Below are 19636 nucleotides of genomic sequence, written 5' to 3'. Positions count from 1 at the left end.
GCACATCAGCTTCTACCAATTCAATCTGTGGAGAGCTTCTTAGGGGAAAACATGCAAGCAATTGTGGCAGCACAGTTTTAGATACCTGTTTTAACCAACAGCAGAATATTTTGGTGAAAACACTTAAATACACTTTGAAGACTGTGATCTCATCCTCAGGACTTCTAAGAGAACTGTCATAACAATTTTTTTAACAGCACTTTTTTTATATTTTAAAAGGCCTCAACCTCTCTTCTTTGAGTTACACTCAATTAATTTTCACTCAAAAATTATTAAAAATACTTAAGTCTTCTTAATTTAGCTATCACTCTGAAGTCTGATAACCACATCAAACACAGAAGAGAGGAAACATCTGACACCCTTACAGAAAATTAGTAGAGGCTGTATAGTAATAATATCCAGAAGACACTTTAAAGACTCCCAAACAAATTTCCTTAGGTAAATCTTTTTCCTTCAGAACAGATATTGCAGGGTTATTTTGAAACCACTTGGATTATGCTATTTCTTTCAATAGACAAGCTATAAAGACATATTTCGTATAAGCAAAAACATAAGAAATTCTCAGCATTAAGTTATTTCTAAATGCCTTGAAGGTACAGTGGGGAAAGAACAGGAAAATAAAGCTAAGAAGGGAAAAAAGTCATCTATATCATGCTGTACCCAGTAAATATTGCAAGGTTAGATTCCTCAATCTACTGTAGTCATCTTGCTACAGACCTCTGTGCGTTGTGGATCCTGCAATGTTTCCCACTTCTGCTGATGCGGGCACCTTTTGGGTAGCTGACATGTTTGCTGCCATGGGAGCTGGAGGGCAACTCTTGCAAACACTGGCTCTGATTCCTTTGCAGATGGAACACATCCCCCTCAAAAAATATATTAATCTAACCCTTATTGTAATTTCCTATTTTAAGTAAAATTTTAGTTCTTCTCATGCCTTGAGAGGCTGACCTGGAACAGAGACTAGACAGAGCTAAGAGAAGAAAGTAGATATTTTCTGAAAGGCCTTAAAAGGATAAACCTTGTGCAGCACAAGAGCCTGGCCAGGGCCACACACAAAATTGACCTAAAATGGTCACAAAATGGATGACCAGTCACAAGGTTTCACACTTTTATAAGTTTGGGTTCATTTGCATATTGGGGTTAATTGTCCAGTTACAGTTTCAGGTTGTGAAGTCCCATCCTTCATGTTTTCTCTCTTCATTCTGCCGTTGTTTATGCTTTTTGGGCGGAAGCTTGTAACGGTTCTCCTTGGTCTCAAGCTGCAAAAGGATTGTTTTGTCTACCTACTCTGTGAAGAGAGCTTACTAACTCAATATGAAGTTCAGAGCTACATACCTAGGCAGCACAGAATCTAAAAAATATGGAAGCTAAAACTTAAGGCACCAGTCCTCATCAGAAGCCACAGAATATGATTGAAGTAATCATAAACTTCAAATATTTTAGCATGAAATATATTCTTATATCTTAGGACCAGAACATTGTACTCTTTTGCCGCTCTGGATAAAATCTCACCTCTGGAAACAGATTGCTGTTTTGCTGTTCAGTTCAAAAGGAAGAAGAGGTCCTATACTGAGCACTTCTTTGTTCTAAAAGTATTGAAATAGTCCATGAAGTAAAGGGCTTAATCATCATTAACAAAGACAATCTCAGTCTTCAGCCATTAATAACTGAAGCTATACCTTCGTGATATAAAAAATGAAAATTGTTCTTGCACATATAAGCTCTAACAAACAGATGTTCAAAATCTAGAGGAAACAGTAAAATGCATTGAGTGATCAAACAGACTGACGTTGGAGGATCCATTAAAATAAAGGGTTTAAATAAAAATTGCAGATTGGAACAATGCATCTCAGATTCTTTCTTGGTCAAAAAGGGAAATACAAATCGCGTACACCACTTTTTTTCATAAGAAATGAAAATACAAGAGTCCTGTCCCTGCAGCAAGGGCAGGACAATGTCTGAGACAGTCACACAGGCTCTGGTAGAAGATACACACAGCTGGGGGGTGGCTTATCGATAGAAAAGAAATGAATTAATGAGTTGACTGGGAATGTGAGGATATGAGAGTGTTCTCTTCTGCTTGTTTTTCCAGTTGGAAGTTTCTGCATCCTGATTTGGAGCCCGCCTGGCATCTGGAACCAATTCAGGAGAAGATGAAAAGCTTAGAGGAAAAGTCAGTTCTAACCTTGCTGCTATTTCTGGAGAAGGCAGTGCCTTTGTCTGCTACCAGTTAACTGGCTTGATGTCCACAGGGGCTGTCTGTGGCCCTCAGTACCTGTTCTAAACAAAAGGTTTGCAATGCAGAATAGGGAGCAAAAGGAATTGGAAAAACAAACCCAGAAATACGGTGTGTTGAAGACCCTGTGCTTTAAGTAAGCAATTCAAAATCCAAATTAAACTCCCCCAAGGAAGAAAACTCACAATTTGCACAGTTTTATTCACTGTCATGAGGTTCCTCTGGTAGTCCCTCAAAGCCACCTGCCATAGAACTGGGATGGGGGTCCATTCCCTTGGCATGTGGGTTTTTCAGGGTCTGACATTTGATTATAGTGTCCATTCTATGCATATAATAATGTGTACATACACTAAATTATAATATCTAATGTATGTTTTGCGAATTTATCTTTTTATATATATGAGATGTGAAAAGCCTTGCATAATTCTAAACCAACCTTTGAATCATTGCTGTTTATTGTTCAATGATTTAAGAAGTTGAGTGATACATCACAAACTGGCATTTTTCTTTTATTTCCATGTTGCCTTTTGTAGATAGATGCTATCCCCAGGCAAGGCTCCTGTTAGATGGCTTATTCCCTAGAGTTCACAGGGACAGACATCAAACTTCTAAGCAGAAGCTGCAGAGGAGTAGGCTTCCCAAGCTCATTACTTCATGGAAGCCCCAGAACATCTGCAGGGTGATGGCAGGTCATGCACAGGCAGGCACATTCTGCCTCTGATGCTCCTCACCCCTTATCCATTTGCACCTCTTCATTAAATCATTGCCATTCTCAGCATAAAGACCTGGGAGATGCAGGGTGCTTCACAGCACCCCCCTGACAGCATTAGTTCCGGAAAGAGCAGGAAGAGTCCGTGTAGACAGAGGAATTCAGGCAACTTGGTTCTCAGAGATATTTCACTGAGGCCTGATTGAGGATGTGCTGCTAATAAATTACCTCTCTGGCAATCTTTATCTCTAGTGCTGGTTTGCAGCACACTGGCAGCAGCCAAAGGACACCATTCCCAGCTGGAAATGACAGAGATGCTCTCTCAGATGACACAACACCTTTTCCCCTTCTCTCTTTCCTTCTGCAGAAAGGGAAAACCCAGCTGTCAGCTTCAGCTTGTGATACAAAGCCAGGTCCCAAGCCAGGTCCTCCCCCACCTCCAGCATGATGTGGCTGGCAGTCAGGATCTCAGTGAATGAGTCCTCACCGCTGCATTTCCCTGCCCCAATCAAAGCAGGGAGTATATCCATGTGTTCTGCCACTCCTGGGTCACCAAGCTCCTCAGAAATGAGATGCCCTCTTCCTAAATATGGAAATAGGAGAAAATGAGAAGAAGGGAGAAGAAATGAGGAGGAGGAGGAGGAGGATGGGCTTCTGTAAATGCTGTCGTTTCTTCTGGGTTTGAAAATAAGTGGTGTCTACAGTTTCCACAAAGTCAGCAGTGGGAGCTCTGCCCACGGCCTCCCATCCTTTGTGGATGGCAGCAGTGCTTTTCTGATGGAGTGTGGAAGGGCTGGTCACCAGCAAGTCACTTGGTCTGTTTGCAGAAAGACATGGATAATATTTAGGAAGCAGAAGGGGCACCACAGTTAATAAACACTTCTTTCACTATTATTCAAATATTTTCAAAGTTTACTAGTTGTTAAGTGCAAAAAAGCTGAGAACTGATACCAGATTTGACATCAGCAGGGATTTGGATGGAAATTACTGACAGAAAGTTACACTGCTTTTTAAGATAAATTCAGTGCCAGACACAAGAAAGATTACCACCATTGCTGCAGAAAAGAAAGATCAATGAAGTATGAAAAAATACTGTAAATTAACATTTCTGTGCAGGAAGAAGAAGCCTAAGAAACAAATTACTGTTTCCTTCATTTTAACTTGCTATTCCATATCTTGTATTTTCATGCAGAGAAATTAGATATAGGTTTTTTGTATTTAAGCCTAACTTGGAGATGATCTCAGAACAATTTTAAGGGAGTGTTCTTCTATTTGTAAATGAGTCTTATTTGGATATTACACCTATGTGACAGTGAATGACATTTTTTATTCAATTGTCATGAAAGATAATTTGTGATGTAGAAGAAATTATGCTGATATTTCTTCTATGCCCGTTAGTACTTATTAAAACCCCACTGGAACTGGCAAAAAAAAAGTTTAAATATCTTTCTGCTTTTTATTAACCTTTCAATAGATTAGTATATTTTCCTCACAAATATTTTGTTCAGTGTAGAACCTCTTTTTCATTTGTTTATCTGTATAGGATAAACTAGGGTTCAATGTGAAGAACATTTTTACTGTGTGGAGAAATTACATTAATATGATATTAATATCTGTCTATCCTTATAAACTATAGTTTCTAGAATTTGAATGTGGAGAGCTGGTGTATTTTATCATTTTGTTTTTCATTGAAAGAAACTTAATATATGTAAAAATGGACGCATAATAAGACTAATCATTAAGATATGTTTTGATGCAATGAAAACTCCCTAATTACGGTATCCTAATCTGCTGTTTACACATTATCCTTCTGTAAGTTACATCAGTGAGGTGTCATATATTCAAGGTGTTTCATGGCATGGAAAAACAGACTTATTTTTCAGTTCTTTACTTTCACAATAAGCAAGTTTTCCAGAACTGGGCAAGTGGGTCCAATGATCTTCATGTCCTTTATATCTCTAAATCAAATTTGCAAATTGGGTATGATAACAGGGCTAAAAAGATAAAGAAGGTTACGTACTTAATAGAGTATCACAGCACATTTGCCAATTAGTTGTCTTTTTAATTCACTGTATAAGGAGGTGGCTATTGCCAGAGACTTGTTCTTCTCTAACTAGAATCCAGTGTTCATGAAGCATAATTACCTGCTAGAGCAATTGCATTGATATCCTTCATTTAATAAAATCCCTGCTCTTCAAATATGCAGGCAACTGTCATCAAATTCTGTGGAATAAGCTACACATGCTGCTATAAAAAATGCAAAATTCCAGTAAAACCAACTAAAAATTTTAAAAAGCACAGTGAAGTATCTAATCTCAGCAGAAGAAAATTTTCCTTATTAAAAATGTTTCTTTCAAAATTCAAATATTTGTTTGCTATTTGCCAGAGCTGAAGAGTGCCACAAAAAATTATCTTTTGTATGTGGGAAATCAGTGACTGATGAATAACATAAATGACTGTTCAAGAAATAAATTCTGAAGTAGATGCCATTATAGACTCTTTGCCAGTTAACTGAGTGCTGCTGTATATTGTAATTATCTAAGAGTTTCATTTTTTAATTTTATTTTAACAAAAACATACCCTTCTATTCTGATTACAGTTGATAATCAAACCACTAGCAGAACATGTTTTTATTAAAATAGTCTAGTTCTCTTCAAGTGTTTTGTGAAGTCTTGTCTTTTTTACTCATATTTCATTTATGTGAGGAAAAAAATAGGTTGGAAGACTCCGGCAATGTCAGAATACTCATTTTTCTATGGCAATGGCTTTTTACTTTGGTTTTTGTGTTTCATATGGATATATGTGAGATATGTGAAAAATCTAAATTGGAAAGAATTGATCCATCTGAAACAATGTATTTTTCTTTTTGCCGAACACATTAATATTCACGTTTTCCAGAACAGAGATCAAAATGTGCCTAGAAAATTCTGCAGTTTAGAAAGATTTTCATTCTCCTTATAGTTCTAGCTTTGCCTTAAGTTATGGAGCAGATATATTACCAGAGTTACAGATGAAATGGCCTCTAATAACTCTGTGATGTCTACCCGGGAAATGTGAACAGACACAAAAGCTTTAAGACAAGCAGCTTTTGAGTGTCAGCTTGAAATTCAGACATTTCTCTCTGGTGGCTCCATTTAGCAATTCTTGAAGAGTAGAACTAAAACAAAAGAACTGCACATTGTCTGAGTATCTTCTTCAGATAACCCTTATCCACCCTGCCAAAGAGATGGAGATGCTCTTCTGGAGAAAATTAACCCTTAGAACCCTGAGAAAAGTTCTTGCTTTTACCTTTTAAAATTTCCTGCAAACCATGCAGTGGTCATTGGCTTGCGCAAAATGAGTCTTAGCTGTCTCTGAGTGGCTGCCCATGGTTCTCTCCCAAGTTACCCTGGCACCAGCAGAGGAAGGGCAGCAGAAATAGATGAAATTTGAGGATGTTATTCTAAAAATGGAGGCAAAATAAACAAAGATCTTGGGCTTTGGGAAGGAGAGATTATGTTTTTCAGAGGTGGCACAGTGGATTTGTCAGGGACCAGACTTCCCAAAGAGATCCAGATGCCCTGACCCCTTGGCCACAGTAATAATAGGTTATGGTCCAGACTGTCACCAAGTCTGATCTTGTTTTTCAGTTGGCTTCAACTGATTGCATGCACCTAGTACTTCCTAGAAAAGGTCTGTTGCCAGCCAGAAGGAAGGAAGATGAAAAGCTTCCTACTCAATTGCTGGCATGGCCTGCTACCTTGCCTCTCCTGTATGACAGCAATAAAACAGAGTTGATGGCAGAGCAGCTGTAAGCACAGTTTAAAGTTTCTTACCATCATGATTGCTACATTTGAGAAGTTCACTTGATGTCCTCATCCTAAGCCTTTTCAGGGATGCCTCTGTGGAAGCACTTCTGTCAGCAGAGGTCAACACAGACCATGGCCAGCAATAGGACACAAAGAGGGTATCAATGTTCTGCTTGATGTTGCGGTTTCACCCTCCTAGACCTACATCTACTGCCAGCAATGGGTAGTCTTGTGTGCGACATTAAAAATGAGAAGCAAACTTGCACATTCTCCAGCTTTTAAAACACTGACAGCCCATGGTGTCCCTCTTGCTGTGGCAGCTGTTCCCATTCACTGAGCATTGGCCAGGGGAGGGGATGACATGCCCAGGCAGGATAACTGGCAGGGCTTCTGGAAGTAACAGATGACAGACAATGCTACCAGTAGGACATTTCTTACGGGAAAGGGAGTGGCTCAGGCAACTCTACATGCCCAAATGAAGCTCCTGATCAGAAAAAATGGAAGTTGCCAATGTGCTGAGCACGTCAGAAGCTACCGCAGGGTTTACAAAAGCAAACTGTGGCTGTGCAAACCTCTGTGCCCTTCTGTCTTCAGAGATTAATCAGATACACAGGACTTGTTGAAAATCTGTAAGAACTGGGAGGTGGGACAAATCAGGGCTTTTACTGTGTTAGTTTATGTCCCCAGAATAGGAGATCCTCAGGTTGAGTATCAGCCTGCCAGTAGGAAAACTAAAACGATTTAAAATATATTATATAAAGCCAATTATAAAAAAAATTGAGATAATCTCTATGTTTTTTATTAGTTTCTGCTTCTTTTAAAGTACATGGCAAATTTATTTCCCTTTTCTATTTTACCCAATAAACTAGCTAAATAAACAAAGTTCTGACAGTATTTATATATACTAGTACATGCACATAAGCTCTTTTACCAATAATTTCAGCAACATCTATACAAAATTTTAAAAAAATCCCTACATAGTAAGTGAAATGCCTACCTTTTTCATTGTGTTTTTTTAGGTATGTTTGGCTTTTGGGGGGGAGGTTGTTAGGTTGGTTTGGGTTTTTTAAAATTTTTTATGGTGGAAATAAATTCTACTTTAGAAGAAGTTTGCAGTACTGTAGTGAAAACTATCAGGAGAGCCCATTAGAAACTTGTACAAAATTGGCTGTTCATAGCTGTTCTGCTATATTATAATAATAGCACTCAGGCATTGGAAAGATTTCTCACATGCTGTAACTGTAGTTGTGTAGTTGAATTCTGACACTTGGTAGTTTGACACCCAGTCCTTACTGGAGCAAATGTGGGGAGAGGCTACAAACTATGCCTATATACAACTCATTCCATGTCGATTTTTAATACTGTGCAGTTCTACCAGAGAAATACAAACAAACTACAGTACAGGCAATTTCACAGACCACATTTAGAAGTAGATCTCCAGGGAGGAAAAGATGGAGCCCTCCAATGGATTGGCAGGTCTCACTCAGAAAACTCTAAATTCACCTGTCTCTCATAAATGTAACTACAGATTTAATAAAGAATACCAGGACACTGGAAAAATAAACATAGAAAAGAGATATTTTAAGGCATAGGCACTATATGCTTTATGTTAAACTATCCATACTGTGTGGTTTGTGGTTTGGAACAAAAGCAATTGCTCGGTAATTTCTCCACAACACTAATAATAATAGCCTTGTATGCCAGTAACCTGCCAATGAACTATGGCCCGAAACAAGTCCTCAGGTCCATATTCCCGGCTGGTAAAATGGTCAGAAGTGCTGCACACACAATATTTTCTACTGACAACCTGAAAGTTAATATTCCCTTGTTGTTCCCAGGAAAAGATATTTAATATATAACTTGAAGTGGCCAAAGCAGAAGGAAGTGTTTGAGCATCTGTGGCTCAGTAAACTAAGAGGGCCAGCTGACCAAAACCCATGAGCCTGGCACTGGGCCAGAGGCACAATCTACTGCATCCCTTGATAGTCCCTTAGAAATGTACTTGGGGATTCTGTCCTACCTCCCCAAACAGCGCATCTGGCAAATCCCCGTGCCTCTTACAGCTCAAGCCAGGCAGCTTAAGCCATTGTGCCATGTGAGTGATAAGAAAAGGGAAAAAGAGCAAAGTGGTAGAAGAACCTTGGTTTGTTCAAATATCAACAAGGTGCTTGCAATCTTTCAGATATTATATTGAACTAGTCAATAAGTCAAACTCAGGGCTTGTTTTTGTTGAGTTTTTTTTTTAAGTGGTGCTCAACAGATACATAATTAAAATTTTTAAGGCATTTTATAATTATCTACAGGGTGACTGAGTCAGATTTTGATTGGTTGTGTTTAATAACAGATGTTTGTTAGTACTGTAGAGCAATACACCAACATAATACAAAATGTTCTGCTAGAAATGCATATTTGTTATAAGAACATTTAATTGATTTACCTTGTGGTAATAATTTTTTTTACACTCAGTCACATATTAAAATAGATGTATTTCACACAATGACAAATATAAAAAACATCTCACTAACTAACAGCCTCTCGTGTCAGAATTATCCTGGCTGTGAGAACAGTCCTCTCCATCTGTGGTAGATCACTGAAGAGAGAAGCAAACTGTTGTTTCTGAATAGGGAGGAAGAGTATATGTGTGCAATCATAGGCTGTTAAATCACCTCAAGGATGATAGCAGCAAACTGCCAAAAATTGATGGGGATCTCATTTAACATCATCTTAAACAACAAATTGTTACTCCAATTTTACAGTTGGGAAAATGAGGGATATAGACCTGCTATGTAATTTCTCCACATCTGCTCAGGGAGGCTGCTGGCAGTGCTGATAAGAAAACACTGAGCTCCTAGCAAACTAATGGATTGTTGTCCTCCTGTCCTTCATGCACAAGGCATCCAAGACAAATCAGCAGCAGTTAAATCAGAAAACAAGAAATCTTAAAAAAAACCCAAAGAAAACAAAAGAAAAGAAAAATCTTAATTTTGATGCTTTCTCATAAGATCTTACCTTTTTCTAAACCCTCAATTAATTCTCACTCTTAACTCATTCCATACAAGTACTTTAAAGTTGAGACCCTAACACAATTCTGGCCAAGATCTGAGTTTCTTTTAGGTCCTGTTCCCCACCAGCTTAGAAAAGGGGAGGTGGGCATTTTTGGGTTCTCTCCTGCAAGGCACTACATTGCCTGCAAAACTTCCAACTGAGCAATTAACCAGTATACTTAAAATGCAGAAATAAAAAAAAAAAAAGCTGAAATAAAAAAAATCTCGAATACTCTACTCCTCAGCATGCTGAATTGCTAGCTCAGACAAATGCTCTTCTGATAAAAAAAATACAGAAAGCTCACAGCTCCTTTAGAAAAATTATTTAATATTAACATTAACTTTTCCCTTGTTTATTTTTTAAACCCTCCATCCTAAATTGTCCTTAAAATCCTGCAGAGAAAGTTTTCCTTCAGGCAAATCCCTCTAGTGATCCTGCCACAAATCTGATATCATAGAAAAATGCTTAAGTCAAGCCCCATTCTGCTTGCCTCTGAGAGGGAACAATATGTCTGAAGCTAGTGTCAAATCTCAACTTTACTCAGACAAAGCTGTCTGGAACAAAGTGGACAGAAATGTGCTAAATGGCAGCGTGGCAAATGTTGAACCCCTCTGGTAACACACCTGCTGGAGATGAGGGAACGTGGTGGGATGCTCATAGCTCCTTTCCAGATATCTCGTGTGGGTACCTTTGCATTTCTGTCTCCTTGGAAAGAGTTTGTGCCCTCTGAATAACTGAGCAAAGTAAGGGGTAAGAAAAGTAGGGTTTGGGGCTTCTTTTCTGCAGAAAAGAAGGACAATTTAGGGATCAATAAATGCCATGGAATTCTCTATTAAAATTAGAAACAAAACAAAACAGCCCCTGACAATTGCTATTCAATACCATTATCCCACTTGTAAATAGAGTCATAGAACTTTTCAGAATTTAAATCACAAATAAAACAAATTTACAGGTGTAGTAGTGCAGTAGACTACAACTTGTAGCAATCACAGGAGTGATATGGGAATACTTATTTTATGTATTAAAAAAATAGATCTTTTATTAAGCATTTTGTCAGAGCTTCGTGACAAGACCCTGAAATAATCACATTAGGAACCACAAAACCCATGATCCTTAGGGAGACAAAGTCTTCCAGACCTTCTCTATTTTTTTAAATATTATTCCCAAAGCAGAAGCAGATTCTGATGATTGGAGGAAGTAATATAGGTACCCACAGTTACACAGACAATTGAAATACAAAATCTTGGAGGAATGTATTTCATATGTGCTAGTGGGAAACGTTTGTAGGGTAAGGCTGCATTTAAAGCAACAATAAATACAAATACTTAGTCTTCCTTGTATTATTCTGGCAGAAGGAGTGCATGCAAATATTAAATTCATAATTTAGGTTTGTTTACCTGCAGTTTCATGATTTTCAAGAAATCTTTAAGCTGCAGACTTCATTTTAAGTAATTGCAAACATGTGATCTAGAGCAATGGTTTGACAGCTGGAAAGTGTAACACAGAAAATGTGTGGGAATTTGCATTTCCACAGCCTAACACCAGTCAGACTTCTGCTGCTCTGCTGCCTTTGTACCAGCCTCTTTCATCAGATCATGCATTTTAATGAAAAAGCATTGCAGTAATCAGTTTGAGAAGACTTAAAACCAGGGATAGAATCTGACCTTAAAAAATGCAAAAACCTGGAAATATTCTCCAGTGGGAAGCAATTAGAACACACAAAAGTTGGGTGTTACTGAATGCTGCAGGAGGCAAACAGAGCAGTGCAGCCATGGAAACCATCAGCAGGTCCTCTCTGGTGGAATGCACAGAACCTCGGAGGGATTCACGCAACTCCCAAAACTGCGCCTCCCTCCCTCCTTCCTCTGCTTCCTGCTTACTTCCTCCTCTGCCTTGAAACGAATCATCATCAGTGAACAGGTGAAGAGGAACTGCCAATCAATATGCCTCTGTGGATTCCAGAGATAGGCTCCTGAAGTGCTTGTCAATAAAGAAAATTTGTTCTTTCCCCCATAAAATATGTATGATTTCTCAGTTACCTGACGCCCCAAATCACAATACTACCATTTTTTTTAAAAGATGATGTCCCACTTGAAATAATTTACCAGCAGATGAGTGCCCAAAAATGCCACAGTTTTCAGAAGAGGATACACAGCCTCTGAAAAGAAGCAGAAATCATATGCAAATGAGCTAAATAGACAAAAATAGGCATTTTCATAATTTTCATAATTCATAAACAGGTTCTAGCAAATAAATATAACCTACAAAAATCAACACTCCATTACTCTTGCCTCATTCTTTCTTAACTAGAGAACCATTTGTGTTATAAAAACCCCTAAAAGAACAAAAAATAATGAGTGGTATTCATTACTGATGTCATTCCACTCAATCTAGCACAGACACAGAATCTGGATAAGCATCTCAACTACCCTTGTTTAGATGAGTACTACTTAAATAAAGTTCATTCAGCAATTTCTCCTGCAAACCCTAATCCTTTTAATAGGCAGTCATTAGTGGTAGTTATTAAGCAAAAAAAAAAAAAAAAAAAAAAAAAAAAAAAGAAAAAAGAAAAAACAAAAAAAAATAAAAAGGCAAGGAAAGGCAAGGAATAAGGTGAGGCAAGGCAAAGACAAGGCAAGGAAAAAAGGAAATAAAAGAGGTTAAACTTAAGACTACTTTAAAACACATAAGATGCCATACAACCATACAAAATGGTATTGCAGAACCATTTGAAATATGTCAAAAAGAAATAGAAAAAAACCCACAGAGAACTTTCATTGTGCTTTCATAAACTCAACACATTCATATGATTAATATTTTGGAACTTTAAATAGGGAAGGAACTCCCTGTCTGAAATGTAATTGAATGTAATTGTTTCAGCATACTTTTACATGGACATTTCTTTACATATCCTCTCCCTTCAGGTAGTAGCTAAAGACTAGCAATGTTGGTGAATCATTGTGTAAGCAGCCACAGAAGTGTTTAACCATAGCAGCATTAAATTCATGTTGACCAAATTTAACAAAAACCCCTGCCTTTCCAATGATGTTTTTACCATCATTTACACATAAATCCAGTTACAGACATAATGATGAAAGGACCGAATAAAGAGGGGGCCATACTTTTGATTTGTTTTGTGGGAGTTTTGGAGTTTTTCGTGGTAAGTTATTTTGGTGGGGGGGGTTGGGTTCTTTTAGTTTGGGTTGGGATTGCTTTTTTTTTTTTGTTTTTTTTTTTTTTCTGATTGCATCAATTTTTCTTTGAAATTCCTTTGAGGAATTACTTCACAGGTGTTGCGATGGCCAGGCTGCCTGCGGGGCTGAGCGGGGAGCAGGACGGGCCCCGCTCTCCGCCGCTCCGCGCCGCGCAGCCCCGCGGGCGGGAGCCAGGGGTCCGCGCAGCCCGCCACTGCCAGCGGGACGCCACTGCCACCTGCTGAGGGCACCGAGACACTGCCCCGGCAGCCCCCCGGGGCCCCGAGGCCGCCCCCGGAACAGAGTCCGACGGATGGGGGCACGACAGCGGCGGGGCGGTGCCGAGGATGCTGAGGATGCGGAGGATGCGGAGGATGCGGAGGATGCGGAGGATGCGGAGGATGCGGAGGATGCGGAGGATGCGGAGGATGCTTTCGACTCCGCACTCGGTTCCAAGTGTTCACCCAGCAGCGCTAAAGACGGTGTCAAATACAGATAGATTTAGGGCCACTGGTTTTCTTTCCTTTCCCTCCCCACAGCTTCTCAGTTTACCAGCTCCAGCTTTCTAAAGCAGAAGGTTGGGATGTCTTAAGTGAAATTAAGGGTTTAGTGGTTTCTCCGTGGTTATGGGGCATCTCCGCAATGTGTGTTTTACTGTAATATTTTTGCCTTTTCAAAAGCACATTGTTTGCTTTCAAAGATGCGCTTTAGGAAGAGAATGTGATGCTTCAGTGGGCAGCAAATAATTATGCAAGAGAAGGTAAGGTTACACAGTGGAAATTATTACTACTAACTAATGTGGTGCATGAACCCAAAAGCTTCTCAACCAAAAGCAATGGGCAAAAAATATTGTCACATACCATATTAATGGAAGAAAACCTGTTTGTTTTGTAGCAGGGAATAAGATCCTAATCAAGATTACTTGGGATCTAAAGCAACACTGGTCTTCCAAAATTGTCCTCAGTGTTGCAAATGCTCCCCTCTTTTGAAAATAAAGTTGGTAATATCTTGTCAGTTGAGCAGAAATAAGCAATAAAATGTTTATTACTTTCCGAAGCTCATTTGTTTCAGCAGGAAACTGCCTCCACTGTTACGCTACTCAAGTGTACAGATTCACTCTGGAAATGGAGAGGTATCCTTATCTGTATGGATTTAAATATGGAAAGAGACAGTGAATGGAAAGAACAACTTCAATAAGATATTTTAGGTTACAACTGAATCGTGTGTTTATGGCCCCAGACAGTGTGCTCTGCAAAATGTTCCAAAACACTCATCTCTAAGCTTTCAGCTATTTCTCCATTCTGCTCCAAATGCTCTGTGAAACATTTTAAAGAAGAACAAGGGGAAAAAAAGAAAACAAGGTTTTCTATCAGCATCTTACATAAAGAAGATAGAATAATCATGATAACCCTTTATGACCGAGTTATAAAGGCAGCTTGTTAGTTTTACTTACCACCCATGTTTATCACTTAGGCCAACGTTTCTTTCTGAAATATATAAGAGTTTTGCTTCCAGTACATGATCTTTACACTATAAAAGCAATTTTAGAACCACAGTTTTATAGTGAACCTTTTAGAAGATAATGGTTTAAATTTCTAGTTTCCCTCTTTGTGGCAGTGATAGGATAGCTGCTTCTATAAACCAATCTAGATAATATGTCATATCTCTCTTCAGCAGCTACTGCACACACGATATAGGAAACTCTCCTGCTACTGGTTACTCATTAAAGTTAAGTGGTAGGGATCCACATGACAAGGTTAAGTTTCAACACTTTAAACCCTGCTGAAAGTTGCTAATAATAATGTTTAATTTTCATTCCAAGCATTTATGGTATCATCAACTTGAACTGGTAGTTTTCTTCTTCTCATTAGTTGGAACCAATGAACATCCCTGCAGAATAAAAATCTTAAGACAGAATAACAAAATAGAGGCAGGATTTGACCCCTATTTAAATTAAACAACATAAATGGGTTTAATGGGAATGTCCTATTAACCAGAGGTAAAGTTTGATCAGGATTTTCAAAAAGGGCTAGAGATTTCAACACCCTAGCAGGGAAATGTTAATAAAAACATGATATTCAAATTGGTAGCACTCAACGTTTTCTTTAAATGGTCCACTATGTAGGGCAATTAAAATAACTATTCCCTTATAAAAAAAAATTAAAATTAAATGCTTCCTTTTTATTTATAATAAAGTGGATAATAAGGTTTCCAATAAATCATCACCCACAATATCTTGATAGTGAAAAGTCATGCTGCAAAAATTTCAGCCAAGTTCAAACCATCTCACAAGGAAAAGAAGGAGATGAGAAAAGGAATGATGTTTGCTATGGCAGGGAGGGCTGGAGAAAGGAATGGGAAGTCAATGGGCTGCAGGGAGCTGGGACCCAGGGTAGAGACAGGGCAGGCACCTGGTTTTGTGCTGTTCTTCAGGGCTGTGCTCACATGGGACTGTGCCATGATGCCTCTCCCTGCTCATTCTCCTGTCATTCTCTCTGCTCCTCTCTCCTTTTTAGTGAGGCAATTGGAGGAGCTGTTACATGGAAGGCAGATACCAGTGCTATCCTTTCAACCCTCTGCCCCCTGCACGTCAGGTTTGTGATTTTGCAGCAGGGGCAGGGTATCAGCAGTGATAGATGCTTACGTGTCCTTAGAGTATTGACCAGGTCAAACTTATCAATGGGTTTTTATTTCACAGGGTAGGTCATAAAGTATTCATTGCCCAAGGTCATCTAGACTCATGGAATATTTTAGATTGGAAAGAACTTCTAGAGGTCATCTACTTCAACCTGCCCAACACAAGTTTATGTCAGGTTCCTTGAGGCCTGCTAAGCTTTGAAAAACTCCAAGGACAGAGATTTCACAACATATATGGGCATCTGTGCCAGTGTCTGATCACCCTTATGGTAAAATATTGTGGGTTTTTCCTTGTACCTATATTTTTACATCTTGCTTTTCATGCAAATACTTGCCTAGTAAGTCTGGTCTATAGCATTTAATCATCCTCTCCTAGCCCTACAAGGATATTAAAACCCACTTTTGGCTCCTATGTTTCCTTGCTGACAATGATATATGTGGATACATAAAACAAGACAGCTTTAGATATATCACAACTTTAATTTTGTTCCACTTTGAAGTGAAATAATTACTTCCAACCTTTCTCTAGTGATAATGTTAGATCATCCCTTTGAGCATTGTGGGGAAAAACCCTGTTCTGAACTATCATCTCATTCCCCATGTTTATGATTCCTGCTTATCTGTTGTAAATTCTCTCACTGTTGTTCCTGTCTTACAGCCTCACTAGATCACCTAGATTCCTCTTAACATTTCCTTTCTTGTTTTTCACCTTTCTCCTGATTGAGATTTCTGAAGTGCATGCTTGAGGATTCGATTTAAGAAGCGCTGAACCATGCCTGTAGAAGCAAAAGAAGGTATTCTTTTCTGAAGTGCTATGGTTCCAACAGCTCCAACTGAGTGTCTTTACTCATCCATCAGGAGCTCTTGAGGGCCCTATCAACCTTAGACATTCTTGACTCCATCTCTTTTTGGTTTACCTCATGACAGGAATCAATCTCAGTGAATTCAACAGGAACACAGTGGTAGAAAGGAGGAGTCCCACACATACTGTTCCTACTGAAGGTTCCCAACCTGTCCTCTGATACACTGATGGAAGCACACACTGCCAGAGTTCTCATCCATTGCTGCTTTCTGCGGTGCCTCTAGCTTATGAGTAAGTTCTTGTTATGTCACCTGAGTGACTCAGAGGGCACATCTTATTCAAATTCTTTGAGGATCATAGGTGCTGTCAAATTATTTGAACCAGCACATCAAAAAGGCCAAATATCTTTACAATTTTATGAAAAAGGGAGTGAATTAATTTTTTTTTTATTTCAAAATGAACCTTCAGAATATATTAGGTTAGTGATTAAATGTCATTTAGAAAGAATGTTACTTCAGTTACAATGAATTACAATAATTTGCTTTGAGTCCTACATTTATGCTACAAACAAAACTTCAGATGCAAGAGCATTTGTATGCAAACAAAAAAATTATGATCTTTAGACAATATAAAATCCCTCTTAGAACTTAAGAAAGACTTTAGATGACAGTAGACTCTGTGCCTTAGCCCCTAAAACTTTAAGTCCTATTTCAAGAGCAGAAACCAGACTCCTTTGATAGGACTAGGCCATCTCAATAATACATGAAGTGTATCAGCATCTTCACAGGAGGGTCAGAGAAGCCAGGGCACCAAACACAGAACCTTTTAAACTCTCCAGAAGCACACAGCATCTCCTCTTGTGTCCCATACATGAAATTAGTGATGCTGCCAACCTGTCCCAGTGGTCAGAGCACTCCCTCCAGCCTCAGCATGGCTCTGCTGCCCAGGAGCAGCACCTGGAGATGTTCAGAAGTTCTCAAGTGTAAGAACTCTTAGGCAAGAGCACCTGAAGCAGTTGGCTCTTTCCATGCTACTCTGCACAGGTTTTTATTAAAATTATTTGGACCATGGAGAGTAAAGGTGAGCACATCTCCACTATCTACTAGCGAGTATATAGAAACAAACAACATAAATGCCAATTAGGTTCCAGTTGAATCCAGTGAAGACTGAGGCGCTCCTCTATATTTTCAGAAGAGATAAAAATAAGGTGATTAAAAAATATTAATGTCCAAAAATTTCAATGCTTCAAAGATTAGGCCACAATTGGATAGGAATTTTCATAATCAGAGCTGCCATAGCGCAATTGAAAGAGATGTGCAGAGATGGAGAGAGAGGAGATATCACTACAGACCATCCAAAGGTCACTGTAGTTTAAAGGAAAAGCTCATAATGAGATACACCTCATATATTTTGATATTTTATCTGCCACCAGCTTTTTTCAGGTACGTCTCTGGATGCCTAAGATGAGATATCACTGTTTTTTAAAGGAATTTTGCTAACTCTAGGGATCAAATGAAGCTTTCACAAAATATTTTCTCCATACCAAAAGAAACAAGAAATAAGTCCAAACAACAAGATTTTTACTTTCCTGCACTAGAAATCTGGAAAAAATATCCTCCTGATGAATTTCTCAGTATCTGTATTCTGACCTTGCAGGATTTTTTCAAGTCTGCTGTGGGTTGTTATCATGCCTGCTGGAAGGAACTGCTGACATGCAAGCTTACCAAATTATACTCTTCTGCTTGAAAACAAGCAATTTTGAAGACAATATCCCAAGGATCTATTTTCATATGTAGAAACTGTGTTAGGCTATAAAATCTGCAATAAACATTGACATTTTTGATTGGCATGTTTTTTTCAGAACTTCTAGGTATTTCAGGAAGTATTATTTTGAAAATCCATGTATTCCGAGAAAACAAACCATCCTATCTGGGAAAAAAAAACCCATTCATATTCTATTCTATTGGTATTATATTCCCAGTCTGGGAATGTAAACTGTTCTGCAGTTCTCGGTATACACTCTGGTTTTGTCGTTTTTATTTTCCTTTTCTTTGTCACATGACTTCTTTTGCTAAACTAAAGAGTGGTAGTGATCTGTGGCAGGGTTTGCATCTTTCAAGACTTATGGCTTTGTTTTGTCACCAGTCTGCTTGTTTGGGAGTCCAGATGGTTGCATCACAGAGGGGGAGGGAAGGAAGGAAGGAAGGAAGGAAGGAAGGAAGGAAGGAAGGAAGGAAGGAAGGAAGGAAGGAAGGAAGGAAGGAAGGAAGGAAGGAAGGAAGGAAGGAAGGAAGGAAGGAAGGAAGGAAGGAAGGAAGGAAGGAAGGAAGGAAGGAAGGAAGGAAGGAAGGAAGGAAGGAAGGAAGGAAGGAAGGAAGGAAGGAAGGAAGGAAGGAAGGAAGGAAGGAAGGAAAGGAAAGGAAAGGAAGGAAAGGAAGGACCACAAAACAGTACACAAACAAACAAACCATCAAAAAACCCCAGAAGGCAAAAGAGGAAATAAAGTAGATGAACAGTAGAGCTATTTAGGAGAGCAGGTCTTGGGGTCAGATAATGACTTTACAGGGATGTATGCCTTATTAATGGAGAGTAAAGTGTAGCTATTTATTTAAGTAGGAATCAATTGAATAAATTAATTCCCTTATCAGGGATTAATATCTGATGAGTAACAGGAAATACTAGAAGTCAGGGAGCAAAATGAACATTTTTCCAGACAGGCTAGTCAGCACAGAAGTAAGGCCCAGAATTTCTGCCATTGATCAAGACCAGGGGAGGAGAGGAGGCCAAATTGTTCCTCCAGCTGGGAAGGAGCAATGAGCAGAAGAAAGGTCCATTACTAGCAGTTTGGGAACTCGGCTTGGTTTTTATAGGTGCAGTTACCAGGCAGAAGTGTTTCTAGCATACTGCAGGCATGGGTACTGTGAGTGAGCCACCCATGTCTTGTCTTCTGATTAATTTAGCCTGCGCTGGTAGTAACACAGAGAGGGACTGCTTGGAATGAAAGTCTGGTCACAGGACAAGTCTTTGTGGAGGCAGGTCTTCCTCAAAGTTAGCACCTCATAGCAGTTTAACATGAAAATCAACACATAAATGAGACACAAAACTAAATTTCTTTTGAAGGTACTCCCTTGAGTTCAGAGTTAAGGACCTCATGAAGAAGGGAAAGCTGAGAAAGCAAGCAAGCAAGCAAGCCATCCTTTCTGCAAGTTCAGTGTATGAATGCCT

The sequence above is a fragment of the Melospiza georgiana genome, chromosome 3, assembly GCF_028018845.1.
Source record: "Melospiza georgiana isolate bMelGeo1 chromosome 3, bMelGeo1.pri, whole genome shotgun sequence".
Lineage (NCBI taxonomy): Eukaryota > Metazoa > Chordata > Aves > Passeriformes > Passerellidae > Melospiza > Melospiza georgiana.
Note: the sequence above shows the minus strand (reverse complement) of the source record.